The sequence below is a fragment of the Sciurus carolinensis genome, unplaced genomic scaffold (genome assembly GCF_902686445.1).
Source record: "Sciurus carolinensis unplaced genomic scaffold, mSciCar1.2, whole genome shotgun sequence".
Classification (NCBI taxonomy): domain Eukaryota; kingdom Metazoa; phylum Chordata; class Mammalia; order Rodentia; family Sciuridae; genus Sciurus; species Sciurus carolinensis.
Window position 1 is genome coordinate 290550 of NW_025920281.1, and position 8101 is coordinate 298650.

An 8101-nucleotide genomic window follows, 5' to 3' on the forward strand; every position below is an offset into this window, starting at 1 on the left:
TAAGTCAATTGAAAAACATTTGCTTCTGAATGACTTCTTGGTGGCCATAGTTTTCCCCAAATGTAATATTACATTGGCAGCTATCTGCCTGTGAGCTCCTTCCTTCACAGAGCATGATCTGAACCTAAGCCATGAACCATTATTAATAAGTTCAATATGTGGCACCCAACCCACATGAAGTCAGGTCCCCTTGGTTTCCTTTTTGCAGAAATCAATACAAAAATTGCTCATGGGTTTAAAAGGATATTTTTGCTTTATAAACTATATAGTAACTTTTTTCCTGACCTGAAAATATAACTTCTTCACAAAATAGTGAAATTTTGTTAACTCTTTTGTGAGCACTGCCCCATCTATTTTACAAAATATTTTATTGTATTATAAGGATAAAATTATGATAATAATTCTGCAACTACAATCTAGTGCTGAGTAAATTTGTATTTTAGAAAAGCTTTTGAAGTGTAATATGCTCATAGATAGCATGTACATGATAAAAATGGCTAGATTAACTTCCAAGAAATATGAGAAAGACAGCTGTAACCAGGGCCCAGATCGGTGAACAGAGCACTACCAGAACCCTCTCCAAGTCTTCTTCTGAATGTTCCCTCCTAAGCCAATATCATACTACACCCAGGGAGTAATTACTCTTGCAATTTATTGTAAGAAGTTAGTTTTACATTTTTTGAACCATGTATAAGTGGATGCCTACAGTGTATAATCTTTTCACAGTTTTATCTGACATCATATCTGTGAAATCCTTAAAATGTTTTTGTAGACAGCTGCAGTATATCCATTCTCATTATTGTGAATTATTCCTTTACACAAATATATCATTTACCTACTCTACTCTCGATAGAAGTTGATTTGCTTTCTCTTTTGCTATTACCTTCAATGTTATTGTGAATATTTTCATGCATTTCTTTGGGTAGAGTCATATATTCATTTATCTCTTTTATAAAAGAAGAGTTAGAAATGTGTGTGCCTGTTTCTACATAAAGATTTCACTTCATCTTTACTTTTTTTTTTTTTAAACCTGAAATAGAAGTAGTGATGATGTCAAGAAGTATGAATTTCTGAAGGCCACTTTGAAATACCACCCTTTTAACTGGCTTCATACTTACATATCAGAATTCATAGACATGTCATGTTAGTGGATATACAACTTTGTTCTTGCTTGCAGTGGCTTGGTAAGCATCTTCCAAGGCCCATGTGCAAAGACTTGGTCTTCAGCCAATGGTACTATTGGGAGGTGCTGCATCCTTTAAGAGGTGAGGCCTATTTGGAAGTTTTCCAGTAATATAGGGAGTACAGTTGATAAGGACCTTGGGACTCTAGCCCTTATTTCTTGCTTTTGGCTTCACAGTTGCCATGAGGAAGCAGTTTCCTTCAATCCTCATTTCCACCACAAAATATTGCTTCTCCACAGGTCCAGAAGCAAAGGGGCCAACTGAACCAAAGTAAAACTTTCTCCCCCTTAATGTTAATTATCTCAACTATGTTACTGTTATAACAAAAGACTGAGGAAAATAGGCATTTTCTGAGAATAAAGAACATAACATATAGTAATAACTTTTCTGACTTACAGATTATCATTTTGCAATTGTCCAAAAGAGTTTAACATTTTTTTCTAGGAATTTCTGGATCATATCTCTGAGCATTTCAGAGAACTAAATAAGAATGAAGGAGAAATTTCTCTTCTGCAAGTAAATTCTTCTCTAGGAAATTATTGATAATCCTGGGATGGAAGAGACACTATTCCACACAGTTCTCATTGTTGATCTCCTTCATCTTCCTGCAAATCTGGTAATGATAATTTTAATAGAACTGGATTCCCAACTTCACACACTACTTTGTCCTTTCCTCAGTCACCTCTTCTCTCCTGATCTCTGCTACCTTACAACTCTTGGAGCCAGAATACTAGTAGGCTCAATTTTCAAGAACTGATCAGCTCCCTTCTTTGGCTATTCTATGCAGTTCTTGATCTTTTTGTACAACCATGAAGTGACTAATGTTTTTTTCAAATATTTTAAAACACTGAAATGGGTTTACATGGAATAGAATCATAATTCATAGAGACAGAATTTGGCACCTTCAAAGGACATTCAAAATTATCTAGATTGTCTCTCTCTTATGTAAAAGAAGATTGAAGTAGACTGTGTATTAGATACATACCACTATGCCTTCTCTATTACATTCTTTTATACTCAACTGGTACAGTATTGAGAATGAACAGAGAAAATACTATACCATTAACCCTGTCAACACAATAACTGATACTGTGCTTATTTCAACAATATTTGCCATCAGTCATGGGTTGACATGAAAGAAGGATGTGATTTAGAGGGATGAAGAGAAGAAGGGAAGGATGAGGATTGGACTGGACAGTCTTTAATAGATCAAGGCTATTGGTGCTGTGTTACACAGGTCTTTCAAATTCCAAGATTGAATGAATTGAATATTATTACTCTGTGTACATATATGATTACATGACCAGAGTAACTCTACATCATGTACAACCAGAAGAATGAGAAGTTTTACTCCATCTATGTATGATGTGTCAAAATGCATTCTACTGTCATGCATGACTAATTAAAACAAACACAAAAAGTAAAATGGAAAAAAGAACTAATATGGACCATCTACCCAAACTTCTGTTTCAGTTATGAATCCACTAATAATAATTTCACATAATACATTTCAAACTCATAAATTTCAGGGAGATCAAATTCACTATCAAACCAGTTTATGATATTTTTGGTCATCCTTTCATAATTCTTTTTTAAAAAAATTTCAAACCCACTGTATCTAACAATGGGGGCCAATATAAAGCTTGATTTAGTCTTTAGATATCACAATAAAAGTAAATATCTGAGAAGGAGATGGATTAGTTGGATAGAAAAAAAATTACCGATAAGTTACTGGTAAGCCACATTTAACCCTTTTGTGTAAATGACAACATATTTCAAACAATGCTTTCACCATTTTATTGTTCAGCTTGAGCTGTTATAATAAAATACCATAGAACTGTTGACTTATAAACAACAAAAATAATTTTTTAGAGTTGTAGAGGCTCGAAGACTAGCGTTTAGGCAATGTGAGATTCAGTGTTTGGGAAGAGCCTCTTTCTGTTCAGAGACAGCCCTACTTTTATTATCTTCACACAGAAGGGTCCCACAGAAGGGTCCAGGGAGATCTGTAGGACTGTTTTATGAGGGCTACTCCCATTGTGGAGCACCCTGTCCTCATGAATTTATCACCCAGAGAAGATGATAGCACAATCATTTGGGGATTTAGGATTCAAAGTCCTGGAGGAAAGAAAAAAAAAAAAGTATAGCCATGCACAGAAGGTACGAATTCAAAATGCCAGGAATTTATTCAGAAATTATTATGTAGGTGGAAACACATAAGGCTTTTTTAATAAAACAAAAATCCTTCATAGGTGTTTTCCCTCATGACATCACCTCCTGGCTGTGACTTACTCATATCACCTAGAAAGCAGAGGAACCTATGGGCTTTACCAGGATTCTGAAATATTTAATGCAAAGATGATTCACACTGGCAGCTCTAAAACCTGAAATATGCATTTGGCTTTAACTTCTGTAGATGTAATGGATAATTAACAGTATCCTCGTGTGTTTCCTGATCCTTCAAATAGTCACCATGTTAATGTTTCTTCAAAAAGCTGACAGAGTACTTCAGTCATCAGATAACTAGAGCAGAGAAAGATGGAATGTCAACTATCAAAGATGCACAGATGTGAGCTCCTTACTTCCGGGGAAATGAATGTCCATGTCTTTATGGAGTCATTACATTAGTATCCATAACTTTATATACTTTATATATGTAAGTATCCATTACTTTATATGTTGGGGCCTTAAGCCCCCCTATTCTTCTTGATCAGCAGCAAGGGAAGGGGACACTCCCCAACAAGGTCAGACCGGGATAGGTAGGGCCTCCAGGCAGAGGACAATCAGACGAGTCAGGGAGATCAGTCACAGCAGGAACTCATTTATTGAGGAAGTCACACAGCTGTTATGTAGGATGGGGGCTATGCAGGAACCAATCAGCTTAAAGGTCAGCAAGGCATGGGGGGGTTCACGCAGGCGAGAGTCCCATAGGACTATATGGCAAGCAGGAGCTGATCACCTTCCGGAACTGTTGTTAACCAATCCCTGACGGTGGTCTGATTTATCATCATTAACCTTTGAAAGCACCTTTGAGGCCTTGATCTTGCTCACCTGCCAGGGAGTAAGGAGTCAGCCTGAGTTAGTTAACATGTCATTAGTCCCAACATTTATATACTTTCTTGAAACAGTAGCCTGTGTGTGTATTTTTCACAAAACATAACCTAAGTTAATTTTGCTTGCTTAATATCTAGTAAGAATGCAAGCTGGGGAGATAGCTCAGGTGGAAGTGTGCTTGCATTGCAAGCATAAGGCCCTGGGTTCAATCCTCAGCAGTCCAAAAATAAAAAAAAGAAAGAAGTAAAAAATGCTTTTTCATGATCTGATGATTTACGTCTTATTTGTTTTGCAAATTTGTGTTCCGGTATGAGACTAGTGCTTTGAATAACAGGTGGAATCTTAGTGATTGATGAAAATATGCTTACATTCCCTTACTGGAGATATTACTTTAGAAACAGGGCAGCATTGCTCAAGAGGTTCAAACTGAAAAATGAAGAGAAGAATTTAACCACGGCAAAGACTGAGAAGAAAGCAAAGAAAAACTTCCTGGAGGAAGAGATGGGGACCTGACTGTTGACAATTCTAGCACTCACATGTGCTTTTACCTAACAAGGCTCTTTTACTTGTTTTTCACATTCCAACCTGTTTGTATTCTCCAGTGTTAGAGACTCACATACCTCAAACTTCTCTGTTGTCAAATGCTCCACTAGAATCCCTCCCATTCCCTAATGAACTTCCCTTTAGATCTGAGACTCCATAACACAATGGAAGGAAGACTTTCTCCTGAACCTTTAATTAACATATCCCCTGTGGGTACATCTCACTGTATTTTTATATATTGTTTTGAGGTCTTTGGGGATTTTTTTCTAAGCTCAGTTAATTAATGTCTGTTACTTCCACTAGAATATGAGTCATTTGTAAATAATATGCTAAATTCACAGTGACAAGCAAAATACTTTAATGTGTGAAAGTCAATTAGCAAAAAAATTCTCTAAATCTTCATAAAATTGATTTGAATGAAAAACTGAACGTACAAAATGTAGGAACTTGAGGCCCAGAAATGGTCCACAAAGATGGGGCACCATTTATTAATTCAAGAGTAATAATGAAACATGACACATGGAGATCTGCAGCATTTCATTATAATCATACCTTAATATAAATTTACAATTTATTCAATCAAATTATGTAATATAGTTTTGTTTCTTGCATAACGTGAAACAAAATTTTGCCAAAACAGCCACTTCATATAAGATTAATATGTATAGATAGTAAAATTATTTAAAACCACCCTTTGCTCCTAAGTTTTTGCAGGGCCTCTTTCACATCCTTGTTACATAAACTATAATTCAGAGGGTTCAACATGGGAATCACAAGGGTGTAGAACAGCGAGCTCATTTTATCTTGATCTAGAGAGTAGGAAGAAATTGGCCGGAAATACATGAAGAGCATAGTGCCCTGGAATACTGCAACTGCAGTTAGGTGGGAGGTACAGGTGGAGAAAACTTTAGCCTCCCCTCAGCAGAGCAGATATTTAAGATAGATGAGATGATGTAGCAATAAGAGACCAGGACTCCAGAGATGGTACTCAGTTCAATGAATCCAAAAATGGTGAATAATACCAGCTCATTGACTTGTGTGTCAGGAATAGGAAAGGAGATAAAGTGGAGGTACATCACAGAAGAAATGATTAATCTTATTAGATCCTACAGAAACATAAGTGGAACGTTAATGTCCTGTGTATCAAAGCATCTGCCAATCCTATGAGGTAAATTCCCAGCCATGAGCAGTGAACACACCTTAGTGGACATGTACACTGCATAGTGCAAGGGGTTGTTGATGGCCTTGCAGCGATCAAAGGCCATCACTGCCAGCAGCAGACACTCAGCATCTGCAAAGATACAGAAGGTCAAGAACTGCAGAGCACAACCAAGGAAAGGAATTGATTTGTTCTTGGAGAATATGTTGACCAGCATCTTGGGACCAACTGCTGTGGAATAGCAGAGGTCACAGAAGGAGAGGTGGCTGAGGAAAAAGTACTTTGGTGTGTGAAGCTGGGGATCCACTCTAATTAAGAAGATCATTCCAAGGTTTCCCAAAAGATTAATGAGGTAAGCCAGGAGAAACATGATGAAAAGGGTAACTCTGAGGTCAGCATTACTGGTAATTCCCAAGAAAACAAATTCACTCAAGGATGAACAATTTTCCCTGTTCATTCTCTTCTCTAGTCTAATTGTTCAAAGCATAAAAAATACATATTTGATTACTTTTTACTACCAGAATATAAATAGGACAGAACACAATTTGTACCTGTAAATATTTTATCCTAAGAAAAATCAAGTCATATGTTTTACTCTACCAAAATACATTGTATGGTTTTAACAGTAAACAGGTGAGAAATTTTTCAATTCATAAGGTACATGACTTTCTACATCTTTAATATCTCTGGATCTTACCTTCCCTTTCTGTGAAAAAAAATTGATATTTAATATTTCAATAAATCTTTAAAATATTTTTAATAAATATAGTCTTAGATTTTTTAGATTAGGCAGGGATATAAAGGATTAAATATTTGCTATATTTGAAAACATTCATCTAGATGTAAAAAAGTGTATAAATTTTACAATTCAAACTACTGATGGTTTTAATGACCATTGTGTGAGTTCTAGAAGCTATGAGTAGTATGCTTGGTCTATGTGGTCTTTAGTATTTGATGAGACACACTATAAGTATTCTTTTCTTTTCATTCTAAGAATGTATTATTTTCCAAAGAATTCAATTTTTTTAAACTTAAATTTTAAATTTGGAAAATTTAACTGTAAGTTTTAAATGTGGAAAGTCAGGAGCTTACCTGAGATGAGCTGTTCATTTGTAACTGAGCACTGGACAAATACCATTGTATTATAATTGGCAGTATTTGGGATTTAAACTCTCTGAACCTTATTTCCCTCAGGCTTTGAAATTATGCAACCGTGTGATTGCATTTCTGGTTCTGTGTTGCCCCCTGTGAATACATGAACATCTTTAGTAAATGTTGAACTGAAATCTTAAAAATAGTCACCGAGTGGTGTAGGTCAGAATTAAAACTGTGAATTAATTTGTCCTATAGAATATATAGAATGTGTGCATATTTTACATCGTAAAATATAATCTGCATCATCCTTGTCCATCTGAAGCAGAATCAGTGAAACTAATAGCCCCTTATTTAGTCAAGGTCAACTTTTTTCTGTTGTTCAACTTTTTCTTCATTTTTGCAACCCTATCCTTCACCATCTAAATGCTTTCTATCGAGATACAATTCGTATATTACACCTTTCACATTTTAAAGTAAGTGCATCTGTGGATTTGACTGTGTGGAAGGCTGAGCACTCTTTACACTCCACTGGCAGAACATTTTTCATCCCCTCCATAGAAAACTCAGGGCCATTAGCAGTCACCCCTCTAGGACCACCGCCTCAGTCCCTGGCAACCTGTAGTGACTTTCTGATCCCATGTGTTCACCTAATGTGGACATCAACTGTAAACAGAGGTGCACAATATGTTACCTTTTGTGTTGCTTTTTCAGTTGTTTTACCAAGTTTTCAAAATCTGTCCTTTGCATAGCAAGTAACAGAATTTCTTTCCCTTTCATTGCCAAATAACTTTTCATTTTATGTGTGTAGTACATTTTATTTGCACACTCATCAGTTTAAAGAGATCCAAGTTGCTTCTGGCGTGACTAGAGAAGGTGGGCACTGGGCCGTGTCTTTGGGCTGTATATTTTGTATCTGCAAGTGGAATCTTTTTTTCTCTGCTTGGTAATCAACATACTTTTGCCATACTTTTCCACCTTGATGTTCTGCTTCACCTTGAGCAGCAAGGAATAGAGCCTGAGACCTCTGAAACCCTGAGCCTCAAAACTTTTCATCCCCTAAAATTGT

At 36.2% G+C, this 8101-nt stretch overlaps 1 pseudogene; it reads right to left on the reverse strand.

Annotated features, from left to right (window-relative positions):
* Window positions 1–5462: 5462 nt before the first annotated feature.
* LOC124975471 (olfactory receptor 5W2-like) lies at window positions 5463–6397 on the reverse strand (annotated as a pseudogene).
* Between the last annotated feature and the right edge of the window lie 1704 nt (window positions 6398–8101).